A 27,873-nucleotide genomic window follows, 5' to 3' on the forward strand; every position below is an offset into this window, starting at 1 on the left:
ACTTGTCAAGAAGCCAGAATTTGAACCCAGGCAATCTTGTTCTAGAGCCTGTGTTTCTAATCAAAGTGCTAGACTGACAACCGAGGTGTATGGGCTGTTTTATTCATCACATAGCAGAAACTCAGTAATAACTTGTATAAATAAATAAAGAAACTGAGGTTCAAATGGAGAGGGAGGGAGGGAGGAAGGAAGGAAGGAAGGAAGGAAGGAAGGAAGGAAGGAAGGAAGGAAGACTTGCAAAGGTTGCTCTGTGTCTTTGAATGTAAGCATACGGCACATCCCCCCCCCCCACCAAATATATCACGAAGCCAAATCTAGGTCTCACCTTATTGATCAGCCTATTAGCATTCTGAATGGTGATAGTAAAGATGGTCTGTATAACATGGAGCATGATCAAGGTCTAGGAAGGAAGGATTCAGGTAAGTCCTTCCTGGGATATTAGGCATACAGATACGGCAGGGTAAGCCCCGGAAGGCAAATTGCATCTTCCCAGGTGGAAAACATACATGTCATACTCTTCTCTGCATTTACTTTATTTATTTTTTCATTTTGTTATGCCAAAAGCTTTGGGTAAATAAAATATATTTTACATTTTGTTTGAAAGTAACTTCAAATTCACAGAAAAGTTGCAAGAATACAGACAGTACAAGGAACACACAATACCTTTTATCTAGAAAACAATTGTTAACATTTTATTTCATTTACTTTACAATTTGTGCGTTCTCTCTCTTTTATGTTCATATATTATCTATCTATCTACCTATCCATCTATTTATACATATGTTTTTGGATTGATTTTGGTTTCTGAATCACCTGAGGGTAAATTGCATATATCATAGGCCTTTAATTCAAAATGCTTCAATGTGTTTTCTGAAATCTGGGATATCTTCTTATGTAATCCAAACAGTTATCAGTTAGGCTAAATATGATAAAAGCTTTTGCTTGTATATTAGCCATATTACAGTGTTAATTGATTGAATCAATGATGTCCTTTATGACATTTTTTCTTCTAGTTTAGGATCAAATTGAGGATTAATATTGTACTTAAAATATCATGCCTCTCTAGTCTTCTTTAATCTGGAAAATTTCTATGACTTTTTTTGGTATTTTATGCTATTGATTTTTTTAAATAGCATTTCCTTCTTTCAAAAATAGGCTCTTCCCCTTCTCCTCCTCTTCCTCCCCTCCTCCTCCTCCTCCTGCTGCTGCTGCTGCTTCTCCTCCTCCTCCTCCTCCTCCTCCTCCTACTTCTTCTTCTTCTGTTTCCACATGATTAGTTTCAGGTTATACATTTCTAGCTGGAATACTAGATATGTGATATTGTGAATGTCTCAAGAGTATCACTTCTGGAGGTATGTCCATCTGCCACAATGATCAATCCATCAAGACATTGTTTTATTTCCTCATGGTGTAGTTCTTATTTTTTTTCCACTTTATTTCCAGTAATCTGTGGCAGTATGCTTTAAGACCGTGGTGTGAATAGCTTACTCCCTGGTTCAAATTTCTCTCTACATTTAACATTAATTAATGATTCTTGCCTGGCTCAGTAGTTACTGTGATTGCTGTAAAGAATTGATTCTCTCACTCCGGACATGAACCATGAGATCTAGTTTGTGCTACATAGCATACCTAACACAGGGCCAGCTGTGTTAGTCTGGTTCTCCTAGAAGCAGATGCCACAGTGGAATTATACATGCAAAGATTTTGTTAAGGGTAATGATTGTGATTGGAAATACGGAAGGAGCTGGAGAAAGCTGGAAGTGCCACCAGCTGAACTGCAAGTGTGAGCTGGAGTGAAGGAAAGAGGAGGAGTGAGGCTGGGTGAAAGTGTCTCAGACTCAGTACAGCTAAAGTAGCTTCAGCAGAGCCATTGAGGAGACATGAGCCAAAGGATGCCATCAGATGGGGCTCAGGCCTCTCAGAAATAGATCTGCCTTGGTAGCCCAGCTGTACTCAGTCATTGGCTGGGAATAGCACATGCGTTATATAGCAGTTATACTCCAGGCTCCCTGTAGTAGGAAGTCTTTGGGGCACATTTCACTACTGCCTCAGCAGCACTAAACTTTTCTGAACCTCATGTTCCCCCTATCAAGTCCAACCACAATGCCCTTTCTTCCTCATGGATAAGTTTGAGAAATAAAATCATGTAGATGAAAGCACTTTGCAAAAGTCAAAACTTTATACCAATCCAACAGGATTTTTGTTACTATCACTGTTATTAAAAGTGTCACGAACACTCAGTTTATGTTAGGAACTGGGAATAATGAAATCTCCACAGTGTAGTGTCTACATTTGGTCATTTATTTGTATAAAAGGTTAACGGGAATGCCTTTTACTGAACTTATCTCTGATATGTTTTTGCCTGTCTCTTTGCCTATTTTTTCAAGGTTATTTGCCCAAGAATACAAGCATTGAGGAAGAAAATACTCCTTCACAGAGCAAGAATGAAAGAGTAGGTATAATTATGCTTAGGAGCAGCTTGCAGATAAATACTATTATGTCTCATAACTGTCTTATCAAATTTAAAACATTTCAAAGAAAACTAGTTAAGAATCTGTATGTGCTTCACATATAAACACAAAGATAAAACCTCTGTTTTAACAGAGGTTAAAATATGCACTGGGAGGGGCGCCTGGGTGGCGCAGTCGGTTAAGTGTCCGACTTCAGCCAGGTCACGATCTCACGGTCCGGGAGTTCGAGCCCCGCGTCGGGCTCTGGGCTGATGGCTCAGAGCCTGGAGCCTGTTTCCGATTCTGTGTCTCCCTCTCTCTCTGCCCCTCCCCCGTTCATGCTCTGTCTCTCTCTGTCCCCCAAAAAATAAATAAACGTTGAAAAAAAAAATTTTAAATATGCACTGGGATACTATCTTCTTGGAAGTGCTGTGGTAAAATGAGAGAAAGTGCAGGCTTTGTTGCTGAAGATTCACAGATCTTAGGTAGTTTATTTAATCCGTTTACATTTCCCTTATATCTGAAATGAAAATAATACATATATATGTATATATGTATAAATATGATGTAAGCAGTAGATATAACATATCTAAAGTGCCCAACGCAGCCCCTGGCAAATAATAGATACAATAAATGGTGGTCGTCATTACTCAGGAAGTGTGTATTAAGGACCTATTATGTGTTAGTCGCTGTGATAGATGCTGAGCCATACGATGCTAAATGGAGGGAAAGCTACCCCTGCCTTCCGTTGCAATCTACTGGGGGCTAAAAACAAATGAAGCAGTTCCTACAGTGTGAAAAAGACCTTGACAGGGTAAAAATAAGGTGCTGGGGAGATACATAGAAGGGTCATTGAACACAGAATTAGGAAATCAGGGAAGTCTCACTGAGAAAAAGATCGATGTTCAAGGAGAGTCCCACGCATAGTAGAATTCAGTCCGTCAAAATGGGAAAGCAAGAACAGAGAATCCTCAGCAGAAGAATCAGCCTGTGCAAAGTGCTGTAGGCAAGAACAAGAGGAGTGTGTTCAGGAAGCTGGGAGGAAATCATAGGGGGGATAGGAGGTGGTAAAGTAGTGGGGAAAAAAAGTTTGTGAGGTGAGAAGGGCCTGGATATCAGTATTAAGGAATGTTTATCACTGACCTGTATTTAAATCCTGACACAGAGCAGATGCTAAGTGATTGTTGAAGAAGGAGTTATTTTTATCATGCCATGTTCTTCCATGTTCTGTGTTTGTTTTTGTTTTTGTTTTCTTTTTTGAGATAGCCACTATGTTTTTACCAAGATACCTTTAGAAAGAAGAGTGTGTGTCACATAGAAGAATTGATTTCTCCCTGAAAGGTAATATCACATATGAAATTCTCCAAGTGGCATAAAGATAACAAGATCTCTAAAGTTAGAATTATAACATGAGATTATTAACTTCCAAAGAATTGAATGGATTTTCTAAAGAGTTCTAGTTTTTTCATGGGGGTGTCAATTTCATTTCCTTGTTAATTAAGAGAGTCTGTGAAAAGAGTCCAAGATCCTGTTTAGTCGACCCAAATAGAGCCTACATGATCAGAGTTTGGAGCATGCAGAAATGCACACATGAACTCTTTCCAACGCAGTTGTTTGAAGTGGCCCGAAAAAAAAAAAAAAATCCACAGGCTGCAACTTTGATCAAAGAAAAATTAGGGATAATCCCCAAGTCAAACTGAATTCTCTGTGGGTATTTGTGGCAATTTAACTGAAAATTGTATACTATCAAATCCCCATGACATATGTTTGAGGTTTGAAAAGACATGAATAATCGAGGAAGATGGAAATTTGTGAAGTCCAAAGATGTTTATTGACAGGGCTTATTTCACTTTTCCCAGGCCAGAGAGATGAAAAGGTTTTCTCTGCTTTTCTTTAAATACTTGATCCACTGCAAAGAGGACAGCTGGATAATCCCCACAGACAGGAAGAATTACTGACTCACCAAAAATACATAGACATGGGGACATCACTGTGGTTCCCATTGCTAGCCGTGTGAATAGTTAGTGTATCTGGCCATCACTGTCCATTTTTAAAATACACCAGTCAGTCTTTTGTATTAATTGATTCCCCATGTTCCATCTTCCCTGAGCCACATCTGTTTCAATGAAAGGACTGTATAAAGGTAAGATTTGTGCCATATAATACTAAACATCAAATGAAAGCTTTAAAAGCCAGCCAGTTGCCTATATGTTGAGCCATTCTCTTCAAGCATATGTTTGCAATTACCTAAACAGAGCCAAATCTGACCATGGGTTACAGTGGGAGTGGCAGCTATATCCATGGAAGCATTGTGCAACAATGAAATAAAGGTGCCAGATAGAAAGAGAAGCAAAGACAGTCCAATACTGGGGCCACTCAGCAGAGTGAAAGAAATGGCTCACAACCAGAAATAAACCCAGGCCCAGGACTCATTGTGACAGGGCTGTGCTTGGGCAGCAGCCAACCAGACCTGAGGTTGGACTTCAGCTTTGCCACTTACCAGTTGTATAGCTTTGTGCAGGCTGGTTACTTAACAATTTTCAAGCTGTGGTGACCTCATCTTTGAAATGAGAGAATGATACCTAATTTCAAATTCATTGGAGGATTCAGTAAGATGATCTGTAGAATACCTAGTGTGCTAGATCTTAGTAACTATACTAATCTATTCTTCTTGTTGTTACATTATTTTTAATAATATTAATAATGGCAGAACATCATAATTTTCATCTCTTGATATGTTTCCTTTGTATGGCTGACAGATGAATTTACTTAGTGCAGTTAATTTACCTTAGAATTGCTTCAATGTTTAGCCCAAACTGTAATGTAAACAGTCCCAGGTTATTGGTAGGAAATATATATACATATATTTCAAGGATGTAAGGATCAAGTAAGGCGGATAGTAAACTAAAGTTCAATAAAATAAAGGTATGTAAATGTCACTTAGGATATCATAGATAATGGAGTAATTAACTTACTTAAATGAGAGATTAAAAGGAGACTCAACTGAAGTGATGACATTTGAACTCAAGGTAGATATCAGTAGCCTTATAATTGTATGTTTGATATACTTTTAAGTTTTCAATTAGCAATAATTGCGCCTCGGATAAACCTCATTGGCTACGATACTGCCACTGCGCAAAGCTAATGATATACTTTTAAAATACTTTTTTTTTCTGGTGTCATTCCAAACACAGCTAAACATGAAAAGTCTTACAGTTGAGTTATTAACTTAAGTAAGGTCTTTCTGTAATGGTCTAAAAACAAAGAAAAAATAGATTTGTTTTCCTCCTGGATTTTTTTCTTTTTGAAAATCCTCATTCAGGTGTATGATAAGAATGGATTTGGGAAGACTGATCTTTTATTTTCCTTATTTGTCATCAGTAGGTCTAAATTTACCTTTTACTTTAAGATTTTTTTAAAACTTTATTTAGAGAGAGAGAACGAGCCTGTGCAAATGGGGGAGAGACAGAGAGAGGGAGAGAGAGAATCCCAAAGCAGGCTCCACACTGTCAGCTCAGAGCCTGATGCAGGGCTCTTTCCTAAGAACCATGAGATCATGACCTGAGCTGCAATCAAGAGTCAGCTCAATCAGCTAAACTGACTGGGTCACCCAAGTGTCCCTAAATTTATCTTATTAATTTGCTTGATTCATTACACAGACTGCATGTGGTCATTACTAAAGGTTTTAAAAAGAGAGTATAATAATGTGGACAAAAGATTATTTGATAGTAACAGTCTATAAAGTGACCAAATTAAATACGTAGGGAACTGAAAACTTTTAATGACAGGGCTGCCTCATTGAAAATGTATGGTTTGTTTCTCATTGTATGAGGACATTTCCCTAAATTATAATGTTAATTTAACCCTGTACTATAGTTATTCCACCCTATAAATATATTATTAGTTTGACTGACTTGGTTGATTTGTTTGTCTTTGCATAGTAGATTGCATTTAAGTTTCATGGTAAATTCTTCCCATGGAATAATTAGAATAATAAGGCAGAAATGCCCAAGATATAGGTGAAATATTGGGAACTAATTTCCTGTAAGGGCTACCAATACAACTTAAACTCTTGTGGAATTTCTGCAATGTCTATAACAAAAAGAGTGCATTATCACTGCACTTTGTAACTAGAAAGACCAAGGAAAGCTCCCTGTATCCAATTATCTTAGCTGTCATATTAGCAAGTATTTATTGAATGCCTAAATTATAATAATCAATTTTCGGAAAACTATGAATATAAATGCATAAGGGAATGCATTTTTCTTCTTCAAGATGTTTTAAATTTAAATAGAAATGAATATCTTCTCTCTAGGCCTTGGTAGTAAACAGAGAACTGTATGCAATCTGGTATTAGAATTTTATGTTAAAGGTGATACTGATTTGTGACACACTATTATATAGTACAATAGGCAGGGCTGACTTTAGACAGGACTTTAGAGATGGTAGAGGATGTAGATAGTTATGTACAAGAGAGTAGGGCCCTCCAGAAGCAAAGCATGAATAGAAACAATGAGTTAAGAAATAATAGAACAAGATACCAATATTATAGGGGGAGTTCATCATGTAGCATCATGTAATTTTGTTTTAGGGAATACTGAATAAGGGTTCAGTCGTTATTCCCTGCTTTAAACTCTACCAGTGAAGGCTTGTCTAAAAGTGGTCATTCACATCATCAGTGTATATAATTTATACCTCCTTCAGATTAGGGTCTGTGGAAATATCCTTATTTCTGCTCTTCCATAACCCCAGACATATTATGATAACATAATGGGCATTGAACAAAATTTATTCGACAAAATAGGAATGGTCAGGCTTGCTTACAAGTTGTCTACAAAGTCAAGAATGTAAAATTTTATTAAGTTAAATAGTTCCTTTTTCTCAAAAGATCTGTTTATATCTGGAGGTATAGAATTATTTGGTAGGTTTTGACTCTCAGAGGTTTTATGTTTTACTGAAAGCATTTAACTATGTTTCAGCAAGGTAAACATAAAAGAAGGTTAAAAGGAGGAGTCTTTTAGATAGCTAGGCAGCTAGTGTTTGACAGTATAAATTGAATCTGTCCCTTATCTTATAAAGACAGAAGACACTGAGAATGAGTAAAGAAAATTGGACTTCTAAAATGATAAAATATTCAATAACTCTACTGGAACGGAATCTTGTTTTTCATAACTTGATTTCCAACCAAATTTATGTTATGTGAAAACAAAACAACAACAACCAAAACCCACTGCCTAGAAAACACTGGAGTCTCCTATTTTCTTTTAAAACATAACAAAAACAATGACAATATATTAACTGGAAACATTAATTGGGTTTCTACAATGTACCTACTTTGTTCTAAGTGCTTTGCCTGTTACTTTGTTTATCTTTACAATGACCCTATGTTACACATACTGAAAGGGAGACTGAGAAAAGTCAACAAATGCCAAAGATTCTCTGATTTGAAAGCTCATGCTAATTCCCTGTCAGTATTTCAGAACCTTTAATTTTTTATAGTCTTGATGATTTTTGTGATATTTGAATACCACATGAAATATTTTTATTGTGGTAAAATATGCATAACATAGAATTTACCATTTTAAACTTTGAAAAAAGTATTTTAAATGGCATTAAGTATATTCACATTGTTGTGTAACCATTACCACCATCCATCTCCAGAACTTTTTCATCATTCCAACTGAAACTTGGTATCCATTCAACACCATTCACCATCACCCCCTACCCCCAGCCCCTGTTAGCCACTATTCTACTTTCTGTGTCTATGACTGTGACTGATCTAGGTACCCCATATAAGTGGAATCATACAATTTGTCCTTTTGAGTCAGGCTTATTTCACTTAGCATAATGTTTTCAAGGTTCATACATGTTATAGCATGTATCAGAATTTCAGTATCCCCCCTCAGTTTTATTAAGGTATAATTTACAATGAAAAGTTGCATACACTTAAAAGTGTACAGACTGATGACCTGTTACCAGTAAATATGTGAAATATTCTGACAACCAAGCCATTCATCATAGGCTTCATAACATCCCATTGTACATATACATCACTTTGTTTATCCATTCATCTTTGGAGTCGTTACCACCCTTTGGTTCTTGTAAATAAGGTTGCTATGAACATGATTGCACAAATATCTATTCAAGTCCCTAATTTTAGTATTTGGGGATATATACCCAGAAGTGGAATTCTTGGTTTTTATGACAGATTGAACTGTCATTTGCTTAATATATTTCTACAAATCGTCTCATTTTATCTTTACTTTTTTTTCATTTTAAATTAAATAGATTATTTTTAAAGGAAACTTTATTATCCCTGTGGTAGTCCGTATAAACTTGGTTATGCTGCAATAATAAATTCTTACAGTGCAATTTTCTATCTTGTTCATGTTAGATATCTCATTGGGATGATGGGAAGGAAGAAGGGTGGTTCTTCCTTACACAGGTCCCTCAAGGACCCAGGCTGGTGGGGCCTCCATTATTCTTAGCAGGGCAAGGAACAGTCTACTGAATAAGAATTGCCTTTTGTTCTAGTTACCTCAAAGTAAACAAACAGGACAGTATCTTTAATGAATGATAAATGATGAAGAGAATTAAATAAAGTTGAAATAAGGTGCAGAAGAAGAAAGTGGTTCATTTGCTTATCAATTTACACAAATATTTATTGGTTATTAAGTACTGCTGTAGACACTGAAGATACAGTAGTGAACAAGATAGAAATGGGCCATATCATCAGAGAACTTAACTGCTTAGAAAGAAACTCAGACATTACAATGAGAAATATCAGATGCAGTGATTATGAAAAAGGAAATTTTAAAGCATATAACCAGGTACACTTAAAGTAACACGAGTGGAAGGGCCCCTGGGTAGCTTAGTTGGTTGAATACCTGACTCTTGGTTTCGGCTCAGGGAATGATCTTGCAGTTCGTGAGTTCAAGCCCTGAGTTATGCTCTGTGCTGACAGTATGGAGCCTGCTTGGGATTCTCTCTCCTCCCTCTCTCCTCCTCCTTTGTGAACTCTCTCTCTCTCTCTCTCTCTCAAAATAAGTAAATAAACCTTTAAAAAAAAAAAGTAACACCAGTGGAATCAAAGTAAGGTTTTTATGAAGATGTGAAGTCTAAATAAGAAAGATATGTAGGTGGGTGCCTGGGTGGCTCAGTCAGCAGAGAATCTGCATTGATCTCAGGCTGGTGAGTTCAAGCCCTATATTGGGCATGGAGCATACTTTAAAAAAGAACACAAAACACCATAACTCATTTGGGGCACCTTAGTGGCTCAGTTAGTTGAGCATCCTACTCTTGATTTTGGCTCAGCTCATGATCTCACTGAGATTGAGCCCATGTTGAGCTCTGTGCTGACAGCATGGAACCTGCTTGGGATTCTCTCTCTCTCTCTCTCTCTCTCTCCTCTCTCTCTCTCTCTCATTCTCTCTGCCCCTACCCCACTTGTGCACATGCTCTCTCTCCTCTCTCTCTCTCTCTCTCTCTGTCTCAAAATAAATGAATAAACTTTAAAGAAAAAAAAGAAGGATGTGGAGGAATAGGGAAGATGAGAGAGAAGATTATTTTAGGCAGAGGAAACATTGAAATTGCCAAGAGTGGGAAAGAATAAGGAAAATCAGAAAATGTTACAAAATTCATTATTTCTGAAAATAGAGAAGTAAAGTATAAGTCATGAAAGAGGGGTGGTACGGCACATGCTCTAAGTAGTGAGAAGAAACAAATCCTTTCGCACAAGTTACTACTTAGGTCATCAAGAACATTATTAAGCATTGTGAAAGGATCTTCTGAGCTATTACTGTGTGTCCTGCATAGTACCAGGCAGGTGTAACTAATGCCAGTTTTACAGGCCAGGAAACTGAGGTTTGGAAAGATTAAATGATTTACCCAGGGTCATGCAGATAGTAAGTCACAAAGTCTGTATTTGAATGTGATTTGTTAAAAAACCAAGCATTTGTTCTTTTCCTTTGAGTGCATGGCCTCAGAAAAAGAATAGAGCTTAATTGCTTAAGAGAGAACACCATTTCATGTGGATTGAAACTAATTTACTGGAATTTTATTTTTTCAGTGAATGATCAGAAAAGAAATTTTAGATTTCTGCTTCAGCAGTGGTTTTCCTTATGGCTTTATTTATTTATTTTTAATTTTTAAAATGTTTTTCTTATTTATTTTTGAGAGAGAGAGACAGAGCACGAGCAGGGGAGGAGCAGAATGAGAGAGGGACACAGAATCCAAAGCAGACTCCAGGCTCTAAGTTGTCAGCACAGAACCTGATGCGGGGCCCAAACCCACAAACCATGAGATCATGACCTGAGCCAAAACCAGACACTCAACCGACTGAGTCGCTCAGGCTCCCCCCACCCCCCACCTTTATGGTTATGTTTTAGATAAAAATAAGAATGGAAATATATCCTTCAGACTATGTTTGCAATTCCAGGATGATAATTACCTTTTGTTTGTCCCTCTGGATTCATTCTGTAGCCTGGTCTGCTCTGATTTCTGCCAGGAGATGCTTGACTTACAAGTCTATGTTCAAGAGAATGCTTTGCCTTCTGCCTTCTGGTAAGATTCAACCAGTGGGAAGCCCTGGCAGGAGATGGAGGCAGAGTAGAGGGAGAGTGAATACCGGTGGGCTACTCTTTCCTTTTCTTATCCCTTCAATCCTGAAAATGCTAATAGCACCCTTATTTCACTAGCCTTGGGGCAAGGTGGGGAGGAATCTACACTACCCCTTGAGTGTTTATTCACCCTGCCCTCACCTTTGTAAATAGTTTCTTTTTAAACCCTCCTTGAATCATGAAAATCTGATTTTATTCTAGGGTCCTGCCATTTGTTTCATTCTGGGAACCTTCCTCATACACTGATGTCTAGCAATTACTTGGTATACTAAATATGTTTTAAAAAGTGGGTAAATAAATGAAAGAGCACAGTGATACACTTATTTATTCTCAGATGACAAAACTGGCTAAGGGAACCACTGTAGGTGTCTGATAATCCAAAAATGGTTTCCTGTTCAGTGAAGGCCAGTATACCAAATATAAAGGTAAATTTTTATCCAGACTTGCTTCCTCTTTTATAAACAAAATAGTCTTGGAGCCCCATGAAAGCTGAGAAGACTTGGTCGTACAGCCAGATTCCTGCTGTCTGAAAAATGTGATGGTAATCCAGAAAGAGATTTCAGAAGGCTTGCCCGGCAGCTCTGTGGTCACTCTGGTCTGGCAAAGAATGAAAGCCCCATGTTAGGCTGAAAGCTTAGAACTGCCCTCAGAAGCCAAAAGTCTTTCAGCTTGAATTGTAAAATGTTAGCCAACTTTGGACCAAGGCCTCTTCTGAAAATGAATAAAAATTTTTAGGGAGAAAGAGTCAGTACCTTAAATACATTTAAAGTGTAGGATTCATCCTGAATGAAATGATACCTCTCTTCTTTCAGGTAACACTTACATTCATTTGGTTGATGGTATCCAAACTCCCGAACATTTGACTTTATCTGTCTCCTAGGAATGATTCAGTGGCTGGTGGTTTAATTTCATTTCACTGTGGATACAATGATCTCTTTTGGTAATCGAACAAGGAAAGGTTGAGACCTCTTATTTTCAAGGCTTCTAAAATTGTCTGAGGACTTACATTCATATAAACAACTTTATTTTATAATGAAAAGCACCAAGTATTTACAAACCATTTACTAAAGCCCTGGTCACTTTAGATCCCTCAGTGCTCCTTAGCACATGTCGCAGTTATACCATGCACTTTGAATGCCAAAGGCATTTAGTAAATTGTTATTATGATGCAAATGTGAAATTGATGTGTTATGGGGTGCTCTGTCTACATCTTTGATAAGAAATATGCTAAAATTCTACTTACAAATGAGGAAACTGAAATTCAGAGGGGTGAAGTCACATGCTGGAAGTTTCACATTGAGGGAAGAAGTGGAGAGAAAACCCTGTCCTCCTTACTTCTCCCAACACACAATCTCATTAGAAAAAGACAGCTCCTAATCTTCCCCAAGCTCTACTAGGTTAATTTAGGCACAACTAGGGACACTTCAGAATGACTGGTAAGCACAGTGAGCTATCAGACTGACTAAAGATGCAGGGTGAGGGGCAGAGAGCATCTGGTTTTGTTCTGTTACTGATTTATTTTGAATTTGGCTGTTCCTGTGCATGTTATCCTATTAATGTATTGTAAAAGTCTGTAGAAAAAAACTGTTTTGGAGCACCTAGGTGGCTCAGTCAGTTGAGCATCCCAACTCTTGATCTCGGCTCAGGTTGTGATCTTGCAGTTGGTGAGTTCGAGCCCTGCGTCGGCCTCTGCTCTGACAGTGTGGAGTCTGCTTGGGATTCTCTCTCTCTCTCTCTCTCTCTCCCTCTCTCTCTCTCCCTCTCTCTCCCTCCCTCCCTCCCCTGCACATGTTGCCTCTCTCTCAAAGTAAATAATTGGCTTAAAAAATGTTTTAATTGCGTTTTGATTTGGAATGATATTTGTTCATTTAACAAATGTGGTATTAATGCCCTGAACCTCACCCTACATATCCTGAATTAATTTTGACTTTGTTGTAATCCAGATATAGGTAATTTCTTTCTTTTTCTTTCTTTTTTTTTTCAGAGATAGGTGTTTTCTGTAGCTTCTTAGGTAACTTTAATTTATAACCAGAGTTGAAAATCCCTGCTTTATAAGTATGGAGAGAAACAATGGAAGTTAGGAGTAGAAAGAGGGAAGAAAAGAATAAAAAGAAAGGAAGTAAGGAGGAAGGGAAGGGGGAAAGGAAGAGGAAGGAAAAAAAGAGGGAGAAAAAGGAGGAAAGGAACTAGGAAGAATGGAGAGGAGTGGAGAACAGATGAACTCCTTGTGGGAGCTAAGACACAGGCCATGATTAAAAGTATCACAAGTATGTGTAAACCCAATTTAGATGGTCCCTGACTTACAATGACTTGATATACAATTTTTCAGTTTTATAATGGTGCTAAAGTGATACCGAGTCAGTAGAAACTGTACTTCAAATTTTGAGTCCTTGGTCCTTTTCTGGGCTCGTGCTGTGCAACACAATACTCTGTCTTAATGCTGGGCAGTAGCAGGGAGGCAGCCCCTAGTCAGCCAGTATTCAATCAACTATGACTCAACACTTGATTATAAAACAGGTTTTGTATTGATTCTGGCCAACTGTAGACTAAGTGTGCTGAGCACATTAGCAGACTAGGCTAAGCTACGATGTTCAGTAAGTTAGGTGTATTAGATGCATTTTCGACTTACGGTATTTTCAATTCACAGTGAGTTTATTGAGGTATAACTCCATGGTAAATTGAGGAAGATCTGTACTTATGGAGTAATATGTGTCATCTAAACAAATATAAATACTGATTATGAACAATCTGAACTAAAAACAAAATCCATCGTGTGTGTGTGTGTGTGTGTGTATGAAATCTATATTTTCTGTGTATTCATACCTATGTGAAATCTCCCCCATACACATACTATTGCTAGTATGTGTATGGGCACATACTTGGGCAGCTTAACATTTCTAAAACAAATGACCCATACAGCAGTTAGCATCACCAAAATGTATTAAGGTCATAATCAACTAGCTCTCAACACTACCCAGCAGCACTACTCTCTTACTCTGGTCTACTTCCTCCTGTGTTTCGATAACTACTTCAAACCTTCTTTGTAGCTGACAGATTTTGGAGTCTTCCCCCACCAGCTAATCTCTCCTTTTGCACTAGATACTGTGCTTACAACCCCCCTTCAAAAACAAACAACAAAGGAAGAGCTATCAAACACTTTCACCTTCAATTTTCACCTTCCCAATTTATGCCCTGACCAGTAGTTGCCCCCTTATTCTTTCCATTTCTGCCGGTTACATTCTTGTGCTTTTGCCTCAACATCCTATGTAGTTTTCCACTGGGCTGTATCCTGATTTTTCCTTCTGTCTCTTGAATCTCACAACATTGATTACCAGTATTGATTAACCTTTCCTGTGTCTTCAATCTCTCTGTCTCTACTATATTCTTCCCATTGCACCAGAATATGCCCAACACTCTATTTTCAAACGAAAGAAAACTACCTTGGCTTCTCTTCTACCAGCCAGTGCCTTAAAAGCTTTCTCCCCTTATAATCAAGATTCTCAGGAAAGTGTGCATTTGCATTTTCTTCTCTTTCTTCACCTTCTTTTATCTCCCTACTTCTTCAAAGTATCTTCTGCATTCTTCTTTCCATCAAGATGGATTTCCAGTGATCACCATGTTGCTAAATGCAGTAGGCAATTTTTATGCTGAATTTATTTTACTTCCCCATCAGCCTTCAGCCTATTTCTTTCTTAAAACTTTCTTCTCTTAACTTTGATGATAGCCCTGGCCTCCCCCACTCTCCTGTTCTTTTCCTGTGCTTCTTTATTGGCTCATTCTGTAACCTCATGATTTTAGGCTCTGAAGCCAGCCTTTTCAGATTCAATTCCTGACTGTGAATCATATCACCAGTAAGTCAGCACAGATAACTCCTCTGTAAAAATGCTAATAATACTGTTAACTTCATCAAAATATTTTTTTGAAAGAAGTAACAAATTTACTTGCTTGAGACAGTGCCTGACACATAGAAAATGCTAAAGAGTGGCACCTGGGTAATTCAGTCTTCTGACTCCAACTCAGGTCATGATCTTGCAGTTTGTGGGTTCAAGCCCCATGTCGGGCTCTGTGCTGACAGCTCAGAGCCTGGAGCCTGCTTCAGATTTTGTGTCTCCTTCTCTCTGCTCCTCCCCTGCTTGCCTTCTGTCTCTGTCTCTCTCTCTCTCTCAAAAGTAAATAAATGTTAAATTTTTTTAAAAATGCTAAAAAGAAATATTATTTGTTATTTTCTTATACCTGTTCTTCAAGTTCAACCATATCATGGTTCCCCTTTCATGCTGTATTTTGTGTCTCAAAATGGTCTTTTTCATGCTGAAGGATTTAAGTACTATTTTAATTCTTGAAATTTATAATTTCATATCTTTAATGTAGACTTCTCTTCTGAGTTCCAGTCTTATTTTCAACATTTGTGATTGGATATCCCAAGGAAACCATAATGCAGCAGGTCTGAAATTGAACTCCTATTCTTTCCCTTGCAAAGTGAATCCTTTCCCTAGTTTCCCTTGAATGGCACCCATTAGCATAGTGGCACAGGTCCAAAACTTACAAATCATTATTTTTTTTTATATGCTACATGTGTTATAGTATCACATTATAGTAAACATTTTAGTTGCTGAATATCTCAGGAGTCTCATTGTCCACACTGCTATCACTCCTGGTTAAGCCCTCTCATTTTATTTTTTTCTTCTAATCTTGTGTACACTGTGCAGCCACAGTGAAGTTTTCTTTAAAAAAAAAGTGAAGAAAATGATGATGTTCCTTTCCTTATCTCTTAATATCACTTTTAGAGTTAAGAAAAAAAAAAAGCAAAAGTCCTTAATATGCCACAAGGCCTGAATAGACTGCCTACCCAGGTCCCCAACCTCAGTAACAACTGTTTTGGTTCCTTCATTCTAGCCTCTCTCACCATGTCTTCATCCCTTTTACTCATGCTCACCTCCACCTCAGGGTCTTGCTCTTTTGTCTGTTAACCACTCTCCTTCCTCTGCTATATGTAGTTAATCCCCACTTGTCTTCAGATTTCGAAGCTCACATGTTACTTCTCAAGGAACTCCTTTCACGCTTCTCAATACTAAATCAAATCGTAGCTGTTTGTGTGTGCCCTTGACAGTATTAAGTTTGTAGTTATATATTTGATTATCTTATTACCATCCATATTTCCCCTTAGGCTGTAAGCCCATCATTGCTTCCCCAAACCTACTCAAGTATCTGGAACATAAGATATTCAAACAATATTGCTGAATAAATGAACAATGCCTGTAAAGAGAAACTGGGGTCCTTAGAGAAACTAGAAACTCATTGGAAGAAGCTTAGGGATGTAGTGTCAGAATAATGGGTGCTTGGCTTGTTTCTGGTTTTGGTGTGTTGGTGATGTCAGAGAGCCACTACAGGGCTCTATTCTCCTCAGGAACGGTTAGATTTCCTATTTCCTTTTTCACTCATTCATTCAGTCTGTCATTATATAATGATTTACTAATGGAATATTGCCATCTTAGCAGTATACAAAACATTACAAATACAGCTGTGAACAGAACAGAGATGACCTATTTCTCTTAGGGTTTATAATGAAGGCATAGAATCCTAGTATCTCAGAGTGATAAGATAATAGTTTTAATAAAGCATCTATGGAACACTAATCTTATACTCCATAAAACAAAAGTCCTAAAAAAGTCTAGGCTATGAAGCACATTGCATTTTTTTCTCATGGAAATTCATAAATAACATTGGGTCACTAAAGGCTCTGAAAATATTTGCAATAAATAAATCATTTAAATATGTGTAACCCAGCATTCCCTAAATGCAGGGTTTTGTTTTTTGCTTGCTTTTGCTTTTGTTTTAGCACAACTCCTGTGCTGAGGAGGTACTATACAAGACTATACATTTCATATGTATATTGTTTATTTTCCATTGAACTGAGTCAGAATTGTCTTTTCTATAGTTTAGAATCACTGGATGTGATGTTTAAAATAATTAAATAGTTAATTTTGGCTACTGGTTTATAAACTTTCTTGACTTCAAGAATCTGTGGTTTAAGGGGCGCCTGGGTGGCGCAGTCGGTTGGGCGTCCGACTTCAGCCAGGTCACGATCTCACGGTCCGTGAGTTCGAGCCCCGCGTCGGGCTCTGGGCTGATGGCTCAGAGCCTGGAGCCTGTTTCCGATTCTGTGTCTCCCTCTCTCTCTGCCCCTCCCCCGTTCATGCTCTGTCTCTCTCTGTCCCAAAAATAAATAAACGTTGAAAAAAAAAAATTTAAAAAAAGAATCTGTGGTTTAAATATAGTTGTTTTGAAAATGCAAGCAACAGGGTTTCTCTGATCAAACCAGTGGTCAGATGTGAGCCCCAAAAGCTAAGCCCCTTACTGCCCCTATATAGTACCACTGGAAAATCAGTGATCTAGTCCAACTGTATCACTTATCAGAAATAGCAGAAGATGGAAATCTAAAGAGGCAAAGAAAAATCTTAGAACACACACCTGTTTAAGTAAAGGGCAAGAAATAAAACTCAGGTCACTGAATTCCTAACCATTGCTTTTCTCCTTCTAACACATAGCTATGCTACCCATGCTCTGAATTATATGTACTGGGGTATTGTGTAAAATTGTGACTTTTAGAATTGGAACTATAAACTTTTAAATATTCTACCCTTCATTATGTGCCAGCAATACTGACCTTTGTCCCCTAAACAAACCAAGCTTGTCCCCACCCTCAGAAATTTGCATTTTTGCTACATCAGCCTGGAATACTCTGGCCCAGGCTTTTGCATAGCCAGCTCCTACCCTCCATTTAGGCCTGGGCTCAAAGGTTGCTTCCTCAGAGATGCCTTCTCTACCCACAGAATTTTAATATCCAATATCCTATAACTGTGTTTTATCTTCCTCCTAGCACATATTGTCAGTATACGATTATTATGTATTTGGTTCCTTGGTTATCATCTATCTCCTGCTAGAATGGAAGTTCCATGAGTCTTTTTTTTATAGATTGTTGAATCTCTAGAACTAGAAGAGTACCCGACACACACACACACACACACACACACACACACACACACAAAGACATTTGATAAATATTTGCTATATGAGTGCATAACAGGCAAAGCTCTGTGTATGGGCTGTCTGTGGTAGAAGTGAATTGCTTGTTGGACTGGCAGAAGTCAAATGACCACCTCTCTAAAATGCTAGAGAAAGTATTAAAGAGACCAAGTTAGATATCTGAATTCCTTTCTAGCCCCGATTTTCTAAGATCCAAAAAGATTGGGATTGTTTCTCTGTATCCAAGAAATACTGTTGCTTTCCCATCTGGAAGAAAGTTTAATTCTGATGCAACCCAGTACACAGTACTGTAACAATTATTATTGTATTTCTAAGGATTAAAATATATTTATTTTAGGTGTTCTTGTTTAAACCACAAGACCATAAAAACTCTTTTATATAAATTTTGTAACATTTTCTTTACCACATAAATCAATGATTGTAGCTACGGATATTTTACAAGTGAACTTTCATTCCCTTTTTACCATTATTTAATAATGGTGCCACATTATTTTAGTCTCCATCGATGACTCACCTGCATTAATGTCATTATCTCGGCTTCCTCCTCTGCCCCTGCAGTTACCTCTGTAGGCCTCCTTCCTTATTAATGCCAGAATTCTCTTGTTAAAAATAAGTAATTTTCCACCTCTCCTACATTAAAGCTGTATTAGTTTCCTGTGTCTGCTGTAACAAATTGCCACAGAATTGATGGCTTAAAACAATTTAAATTTATTCTCTCAGTTCTGGAGACCATAAGTCCTAAGTTAGTACTTCTGGGCCTAATTGAAGCTACTGGTGGGGCCATATGCCCTCTTAAGGCTCGGAGGACAGGATCTGTGCTTTGCCTCTCCCCACTGCTGGTGGCCACTAGCATCTCTTGGCTCATGTCATATCACTCCAGTTTTTAAGACCAGTATCTTCAGATCTTTCTCTGCTGTGTCTTCACATCACCTTCTCTTCTCTGTGTGTCAGATTTCCCTCTGCTTCTTTCTTACAAGGGTAGATGTGGTTGCATGTAGGGCCCACCTGGATAATCCAGGATAAGGTCTCTATCCCAAGGTCCTCAACTTAGTCACATCTTCAAAAACTCTTTGTCTTAGGAGGTAACATTTTCAGAGCCCAGAGACCTGATGTCTTTGGTGACCATTATCTGCCTGCCATGGAACTTACAAGTTTGCCATGGCCTGTAAACTAATGTCCACACTTACTATCAGGAACTACAGGCCTCTATGTGTCTGGCCTTCATTTTTTTCTCTCTCTCTCTCTCTCAGATATCCCATGATGGCTTTCTGTATCCCTAGGAAAGACATGTTTTCCAAACACCTGTTTCCCTATGTCTTAAGCCTGAAATACTCTTTTTTACCTTGTCCTCTTTTTATAACATGCAGTTCTCTTCTACAATCTGCTTCCCTCTTTTATCTTGGCAAATCTTCATTTACTGAATGTATATAGAGTGACTGCAAAGTGTTAGCAATTGTGCTGAATGAATAAGACTTGATCCTGACTGGAGGATCTGAGCATCTATCTAGTGGTGAGGGCAGAGAAACAGAGTGAAGTATGATAAATGTCAGAGTAAAGAGAGAAATATACAGGATACTTTAAGAACTGAAAGCATAGGCATAGACATAGAACAGGGAACAGGATTATCCTTTTAAAGTCAAAGCCTGAATCAAATCTTAAACAACACAACACAACACAAATCTTAATACATTAGTAGGAGTATGTAACAGTGATGAATGGTGGAGGTTGACAGGGAGGCTTTCAAAGTTACTGAGTTCTTCTTTTTTTAAGTTCCCCCCCCCCAGATTTATTGAAATATAATTGACATATAGCATTGTGTAAATTCAGGGTGTACAATGTGACTATTTGATGTGAATTTTTGTACACTAATAACAAAATATCTGGAGAAATAAAGAAACAGTCTCATTTACAGTAGCACTGAGAACAATAAAATACTTAGGAAGAAATGTAACCAAGGAGGTGAAAAATCTGTATACTAAAAACAATGAGATATCAATGAGAGAAATTGAAGAAGACACACATTAGTGGGGAGATAAATCATATTTGTGGTTCAAAAAATTAATATCGTTAAAATATCCATACTCCCCAAAGCCACCTGTTGATTCAGTACAATCCCTATCAAAATTCCAGGGACAATTTTCAAAGAAAAACAAATCTAAAGTTAATATGTAACCACAGAAGACCTCAAATAGCCAAAGAAGTCTTGAGAAAGAACAAAGCTGAAAGCATTGTACTTCCTGATTTCAAGTAATCTATAAAAACGTAGTAATCAAAACAGTAGGATCCTGGCATAAAAACTGACACATAGACCAATGGAATAGAATAGAGAGCTCAGAAATAAGCCCATACATGCACAACTAATATTTGACAAGGGATCCCAGAATATTCAGTGGGGAAAAGATAGTTTTTGTCCATAAATGGTGTTGGTTAAACTACATCTTCACATGCAAAAGAATGAAATTGGACCCTTGTCTTAAACCACTCACAAAAGTTAACTCTGAATAGATTAGAGACTTAAATATAAGCTCTGTAACTATAAAACTCTCAAAAGAAAGCAGGGAAAAATCTCCTTGACGTTGGTCTTGGCAATGATTTTTTTGGATATGACACCAAAGCACAAGCAGTAGAAGAAGCAAATATAAACAAGTAGGACTACAGGAAACTGGAACACCTTCCAAACAACAAAAGAAATAAGTAACAGAATGGAGGGGCAGCCTATGGCATGGGAGAAGATATTTGCAAACCATGTATCATTTAAAGGGTTAATATCTAAAACATATAAGTTGTATATAAGCACTCAGTTTAAGTGCTCTTTTATGAGTAACACCTTCCATACCCCATGGGCCATATATTCTCTTATAGAAACTTATGACACGTAGTACTTCTTCTATTATAGCTCTCATCATTTTTTATTATAATTGTTTAATATGTCTTGCCTGGACATATAAATTAGCTGTTATAAATTAAAGTACTTTTATGAATTAAAAGTTTCTGAAATAGCAAGGAACATGAACACTTTGTTCATTGCTTTACATCTCAGACCCAGTAGTGTTCCTGATACATCTTAGGTTTTTAACAAATGGTCTTGGAATGAATTAATATAAGAGTGAGAGAAGAAGGACTTAAAACTCATATTGTGTTCTACAGATGCCAACACTCTGACATCTCATACTGTGTTTCAATTGTTTACTTGCTCCTTCACATCTCACTGTTGCAGTGTATGAAGGGCATGAATAAAGCAGATATATCTGAGCTTTGCATAGTCTTAATTAAGCATGGCACATCTGATGTACTGGTTTATTGGAGTTTTGTTTTGTTTTATCAGACATGTATAGGCCTGAATTAAAAAAAAAATTAAATCAGGAAAGGGCTACAATCTTGCTAGTCAATTATATATTCCCAAAGGTTCAATATATATCCAGATACAGAAGGAGAAACTATACTGTGTTAGCTTTACTGAAATTATTTTGTCTGGCAGCTAATTTTAGTATATTAATTATCTTCAATATGTTAAAATTTTATTTGACATATTTAAGTAGATATGTTGTTTTTAATTAAAGATTTTAACTGACAAAATATATTTTAAATTAGTCATTTCATTCCTCCTGAGTCTCTTCTGTGGAGCTGTAAGGTTCTGTAGAATTGTTTAGAAACCAAAGCTATAGATAATCCAAAGCAACTAGGGAGTCTAAGTTGCTTAAGAAGACAAAAAGAAAAAATAAGAAAAAAAGAAAACAGGTAAAGTCTTCTGTAAACATGATTATAGGAAAAATCTTTTTAACTATGAGTAAAAACCCACATGCAATTTTAAAAATTGATTAATTTGGAGCACCTCGGTGGCTTATTCGGTTAGGCATCCAACTCTTGATTTTGACCCAGGTCATGATTTCACAGTTTGTGAGATCGATCCCCGCATTGGGCTCTATGCTGACAGCATGGAGCCTGCTTGGGATTCTCTCTCTCTGCCCCTTACCTGCTCATGCTCTCTCTCTCAAAAATAAATAAACTTTAAAAGAACAAATAAAAATAAAAATTGATAAATTTGAGTACATAAAAATAAGAAAACACATTTTGAATAGCACCAATTCAAACAAAAAATAACCAACTGAAAATAAAATTTTCAATGCGCATCAGAGAGTAAAGACCAATATTCCTAATTTTTAAAGGAAAAATTGGAAAGGAAATATAATTTTGCCTCTAGAAAATTGGTTAAAAGCCATTAGCCTGCAATTCACCAAAAGATTAAAGTGGACCTTAAACATATGAAAAGATGTTTCCCTTCACTCAGATAAGAGAAATTAAAATTAATACTAGAACAGGGGACTATTTGTCATGCAGTAGATTGTCAAGAATTGAAGAACTTGATCATACACTCTATTGGTGAGGTGGTAGGGAAACACTCACATGCATTGCTGGTGAGAACGCCAAATAGTACAACCTTTATGGAAGTTGTACAGATGTACTTCCCTTTTGACCCAGAATACTCACTTCTAGGGATTACCCTGATGGTGTACCACCAAGAATGTAAAATTGCATGTATACAAATGTATTTATTACATCATTTTTTGTATCTTCAAAAATATGAAAATTACCCAAATCTCTAACCAAAGAGTATTTGTTGAATTATGGTGTGAGTGTTTGTTGAATTATGGTGTGTGTAAACACGTATACACACACACACACACACCACACACACACACACACACACACACACCACATACACACACCACACACACACGCACACACACACACGCACACACACACACTTGAGTACTATGCAGCTGTACAAAGAATGATGAAGACCTCTGAACCGATATGGAGAAATTTTCAGGAGATAGCATAAGTTTTAAAAAGTACATAAAAACATATATGGAATCCTGAATTTTATGTACAAAAGAAGTGAAAATAAGAAAATATGAATATGCCTCTTATAATTGCAAAAAGAAAAACAAGAAATACAAGCCAGGAAACAATAGGAACTAGTTAAACATAAGGGATACAATGAGCTGAAAATGGGGTGGTAAGAATACAGGGGGAAGTGACAATTGAGTTTTTTTTAATTTAAAATTTAGTTAACATACAGTGCAATATTTGTTTCAGGAGAATTCAGTGATTCATCAGTTACATCACTTACCACTTACTAAACACCCAGTTGTCATTACAACAAGTGCACTCCTTAGTATTCGTCACCCATCTAGCCCATCTCCCACCACCTCCCTCCATCAGCCCATAGTTTATTCTCTATAATTAAGAGTCTCTTGTGGCTTCTTTCCCTCTCTTCTCTTCCACCCTTCCCATATGTTCTTTTTTGTTATGAAATTCTACATATGAGTGAAATCATATGGTATTTGTCTCTCCCTGATTGACTTGTTTTGCTTACCATAATACATTCTAGCTTTATCTATGTCATTACCAATGGCAAAATTTCATTTTTGATGGCTGAGTAATATTCCATTATATATATATATATATATATATATATATATATATATATATATATATATACCACGTTTTCTTTATCTATTCATCAGTTATGGACATTTTGGCTCTCTGTAGTTTAGCTATTGTTCATAATGCTGCTGTAAACATTGGGGTGCATGTATACCTTCAAATCTGTATTTCTGTATCCTTTGAGTAAATACCTAATAGTGTAATTGCTGATCATCATAGGGTAGTTTCTTGAGGAACCTCCATACTGTTTTCCAGAGTGGCTGCACCAGTTTACATTCCCACCATCAGTGCAAGAAGCTTCCCCTTTCTCCACATACTCACCAACACCAGTTGTTTCTTGTGCTGTTAATTTTAACCATTCTGACAGATGTGAGGTAGCATCCCATCATGGTTTTGCTTTGTATTTCCCTGATGATGGTGATGTTGAACATCTTTTCATGTGTCTGTTAGCCATCTGGATGTATTCTTTGGAGACGTGTCTATTCATGTCTTCTGCCCATTTCGTAACTGGGTTATTTGTTTTTTGGGTGTTGAGTTTGGTAAGTTCTTTATAGATTTTGGGTACTAACCCTTTATCTGCCATGTCATTTGCAAGTATCTTCTGCCATTTCATAGGCTGCCTTTTAGTTTTGTTGATTGTTTCCTTCACTGTGCAGAAGCTTTGTATCTTGATGACGTCCCAGTAGTTCATGTTTGCTTTTGTTTCCCTTGTCTTCGGCGACATGTCTAGTAAGAAGTTGCTCTGGCTAAGGTCAGAGGTTGCTGCCTCTGTTTTCCTCTATGATTTTGATAGTTTCCTGTCTCATATTTAGGTCTTTCATCCATTTTAAATTTATTTTTGTGTATAGTGTAAGAAAGTGGTCCAGTTTCATCCTTCTGCATGTCGCCATACAGTTTTCCAACACTATTTGTTGAAGAGGCTGCCTTTTTTCTATTGGATATTCTTTCCTACTTTGTCAAAGATTAGTTGGCCATATAGCTATGGGTCCATTTCTGGGTTCTCTATTCTGGTCCATTGATCTATGTGTCTGTTTTTGTGCCAGTTTTGATTTTTGCAAATGTGTTAATGTTCTACATATTCTAAAAATAAAATTAATTAGATTAAGGAGGAAAATAATAAAACTAAAGGGGAAAGAGGAAAGGATTGATTGAAGGTCACATTGTAATAGTATTTGACTTTGAACTTTCAGTTACAGGAGTAAGAGGTGTGAGTAGGAGGAATAGATGCCAACAAACCAAAATATTTTTAATAGTTTTCTTTTCTTTTCTTTTTTTGGTGGTAGTATAGGCAAAAAAATTATGAAAGTATTTTAGGTATTTTTTAGAGTTGAGTCAGCCAATATGTATGTTGATTTTAAAGGAAGACTGGCTTTTCAATGTGATTAAAGTAGAATACAAATGTGAAAAGATATATGGCAAAAACCAAAAAAATTCCTTGTAATTTATGAATTCATGATTTCTACTATACATATGTGTATACGCCTCTATCTGTGCATCATACATTTATATTTGCTTTTGCATGTGTCCATATATTATGTGTATTCATTCATGTGTATTTTTTATGTATGTGTGCATGCATATGTTTCTTAGTTCCATCGGGTAAAAGAGCCAGGAACAAAAGACACTCCAACAGCAATAAGTAAATCTAGTTTCTAGATGTTGTTATGTAACACGATTTCTCACTGTAATGAAGCAGTGACCTTCAAAGAAGTGGCCAATCCTAGGACTTTGAAGGTAGGTATAAGATGAGCCTGACACATTGTATTAGCTAAAACCCATGGAGTGCTCAAAAAAAAAAAATAATGGTAGCATGCCACATGAACATGTAGTATGAGTAGTATGATAGGGCTTCCACTGGACAAATCTGTAACAATTTGAACACAAAAAAGATTAAGTACAATAAAGAGTTATAAACAATTGGAAAATAGACATTAATTTAGCCATATCCAATAATAAATAGATCAATTCAATGAGTCAGTCATTGGAAGAGAAGAGAGGGCTCTTGAGTACAGTAAAATTCCAACGGCCAATTGTTTAATGCAGAGGAAGTGTACAATTTGGAAAACTAATGTTTTGCATTGTCATAGTGAAAACAGGATCAGAAAAGAGCCATCAGTGGATGCTAATCCAGGTAGAAATTTTGATGAGGTATAGGGCATCTGCATAGTCTGTTATCACATATATGTACACACACATATATATAGATTGTGTGTGTATACACACATACATGTAAGTGTATACATGTATACATGTGTACACATAAGCACACACACTCCTAAAAAAGCCTTACACCATGCAGATGTTATTTGACTAGTTGCTATTATTAAGTTTACTATTGTTGTTTTTAATATATTACTTTCATGTTTCTGGGTCTGGCAATCTGGGTTGCTTTCCTTTTAGCCACGATCAGGTTCTCCTGAATCTTCTCTAACCAGTCTACAATGGCTTATTCCCATTCTCCATCAACAGCTACAAGTAAACATTTGAGCTAGGGCTAGAGTAATTATAACAGCTACCACTAAGGTTGTCAGTGCTGGGATTTAAGAAAGCTGGATCTAACCATGTTTTGTGGCAGTGACACTCTCAGAGTAAATGCATCTGAAAGGAAAAAATGGTTTGATTTGTGTACCAAGAGGCAGTGCATAATATGAAAGCAGCTCAGCCTTGTTTGTAATGACTCAGAAGTGGTCCTTCCTCACACACTCCATGCCAAATAAATCAATTTTTCAACTTTGACTTGCACTTGACACTGCCTTTAATCTGTGAACTATGAAATGCAGAGAAATCTTGTGCGCACTTCTCTCCCCCATCTGCGTGTGGCTGTCAGGCAAGCAGTCAACAGCACTCTGTAACAGAAGTTAATTGGAAGGATCTGGATGTCTCCCACTCCTTTGGTAATTATCGAAGTCACTCTCCTGGCATGGAAGAGAGCCTCTTGCCTCCACACTATTTGATAAAGAGACTCTTTTTCCTCCTTATATAGTCCCAGAAGCCAAACAAAACTAAGCACTTTCTGTTTGTTTGATAAACCCCAGAATTATTTTAAGGTTGGATACACTAAGCTTTAGGTTCAATTCAATTCAATTCAAGTGCATTTTAAAACCTTTGAGAAGAAGATGTGTCTAATTTACCTGTTTGTCCCCAGTGCCCAGCCCTGTACCTGACATATAATAAATGTTCAGTAAGTGTTAGGAATTTTTATTATTAATACTATTATTATTAACACCTGTCTCTAGTTCCTGTTACATAAAAGTCATTAAAATGAGCATTTAAGGGGGAAAATGTTTAACTCTACAATTGCACACATTTGGGTTGCAATCGTAGCTCTACTATTAACAGCGATGATATTGTAGGCAAACTATTTCATCTCACCAAACATCACTTTCCTCTCTAACACTGTTGGAATTATATATATGCAGAAGGTTGTATCTATTAAATGAGTTAAAACTGTTACAGCGCCTAGTACACTGACTGGCATACAATAAGTGTTTAATAAATACTGGTTTTCTTCCCTCATTTCTTAATGTGTTTAGAGACCATTTGAGTCACTTGTTCCACCCATGACTGGTATTTTGCTTCAGATCTTTGACTTTGACATTATTAATTTAGGACCAGAGAAGTTCTATTTTCTGTCTTTGCCCTCTATCACTCCCAATTCCAATATCTCTTCTATTTGTCTCATTTTAGCTAAAAGACATCTTTTAAACAGGGCTTCAAAAACTCAAACAAGATTTTTATTGTGTCCCTCTTATGTGGCAACCACTATGGCATACATTGGAAATATAGGAATGAGTACAACATGATGCCTTCCCTTAGGGAATTTGCAGCCTTGTCAAGGAGACAGGGATAGACATACCCAATTCAAATACAGTATGAGCAGTTTTCAGCGAGAGAGATTCTTAAAATCAAAGTGTTATGTGAGAACTGTCAATGCCTCTTGTTAGGAAGCAGGTGAATTGCATTGATGAAAGATTCAGGTAGGAGGTTCCCTGTAAAGTGGGCTTTGAAGGACGATCCAGCATTTTCTGGACAGGGAATGGGTGAAAGATCATTCTACAGAGAGGGGACAGCATGTGCAAAACTACACAGTGATGCATGTGATAGGAGATGAAAATATGTATTTACTGACACTGGATACATGCTATATTATACATGTCTACAATTAAAGAGTATCATTCATGAGCTATGCTACAGAGTCAGATGTTTTCAGACAGGTAACTGGTGGTGGTGTAGAAGGGAAGTTGCAAATATTCCATACCACTTCTGAGGATGGAGTAAGGATGTAGCTGCCTCAGTGGGGATTAAGCTTC

General features: G+C 37.1%; 1 protein-coding gene and 1 pseudogene across 4 annotated transcripts in view; one reads left to right on the top strand and one right to left on the bottom strand.

Moving 5' to 3' along the window:
- Window positions 1–27,873, top strand: part of TENM4 (teneurin transmembrane protein 4) — a 2,911,279-nt gene that overhangs the window by 695,457 nt on the left and 2,187,949 nt on the right. The gene's annotated exons all lie outside the window — the stretch shown is intronic.
- On the bottom strand, window positions 5,398–5,593 carry LOC123602864 (annotated as a pseudogene).

This window comes from Leopardus geoffroyi, chromosome D1, assembly GCF_018350155.1.
Source record: "Leopardus geoffroyi isolate Oge1 chromosome D1, O.geoffroyi_Oge1_pat1.0, whole genome shotgun sequence".
NCBI lineage: Eukaryota > Metazoa > Chordata > Mammalia > Carnivora > Felidae > Leopardus > Leopardus geoffroyi.